The 983-nt window shown below is 60.2% G+C and overlaps 1 pseudogene; it reads right to left on the bottom strand.

The window, feature by feature from the left end:
- Positions 1-14: 14 nt before the first annotated feature.
- On the bottom strand, positions 15-917 carry LOC102829966 (annotated as a pseudogene).
- Between the last annotated feature and the right edge of the window lie 66 nt (positions 918-983).

Genomic DNA, 983 nt, shown 5'->3' with positions numbered 1-983 from the left:
GAGTGGTGGTGGTGGGAGTGATGGTGGTCCCCTCCCTCTGCCTGCGCATGTGAGAGTTTAGAGGTGATGAGATGGGAAGGCAGCACCTTGGAGAGCTTCCAGCGCCCACCCCCACTGCTGGCTGTGCTCTCCGCATCGCCCTCCTCCCAGGCCCCCACCAGGTTCTTGATCTCCTAGGCGATGCTCTGGTGGAGGTACTGGGAGGCCTTCTTCCCACTGTAGTCCCTGACGTTGGCGTTGTAGGCCCCTACCAGCAGCTTCACCACGTCCACGTGCCCTTGCATGGCAGCCAGGTGCAGGGCGGTGTAGCCCCCACTGGTCCTGACGTTGACATTCACCTGCAGCTGGTATTTGTTGGTGAAGTTCACCAGCATAGCCTGGAGCTCCTGCTTGCCATGCTTGGCGGCCCAGTGCAGGCAGGTGAAGCCGGTGATGAAGTCCCATTTGGCCAGCAGGCAGGGCTCACAGGCCAGGAGCCCCTCCAGGCTGTCTGAGCGGCCATCTGAGGCAGACCACATCCAAGCAAGCGTGCTCCAGCGGGTCCAGCGTTACCGAATCCCCGCCACCGCTCTCTTCCTCCGCAGACGAAGAAGCCAGAGAGGCGCTGTCTGAGTCCCTGCCACCTCTGTTGCGCCCTCCACCGGAGGAGCCCCGCGGGCTGCTGCCCCAGGGAAGAAGCCACTCTTCAGCTGCGGGGAACTGCCCATAACCAGGTCTCGGAAGTTTTTTGTGGCCAGACCTCAGGGTGGTGGCGCCCCTGGGAGAGCAGCCCCCATCCTCCTCCTCCCAGTCGGGAGCCGGGGGCTCTAGCGCCCAGCCAGGCGCTGGTGGCTGCCAGGAGCCAGACCCAGCACACTTATTCCAGGATTTTTCCGAAAGCTTATGCAGCGTCGGCTGATTACGGAGTCATAGGCCATAATAAATTCAAAATCTTCTCATTACATGCTTTATTATTATTATTTCTATGGCTACTCTAATACTCT

This window comes from Chrysochloris asiatica, unplaced genomic scaffold, assembly GCF_000296735.1.
Source record: "Chrysochloris asiatica unplaced genomic scaffold, ChrAsi1.0 scaffold09927, whole genome shotgun sequence".
NCBI lineage: Eukaryota > Metazoa > Chordata > Mammalia > Afrosoricida > Chrysochloridae > Chrysochloris > Chrysochloris asiatica.
Note: the sequence above shows the minus strand (reverse complement) of the source record. Positions and strands in the feature narration are given on the sequence as shown.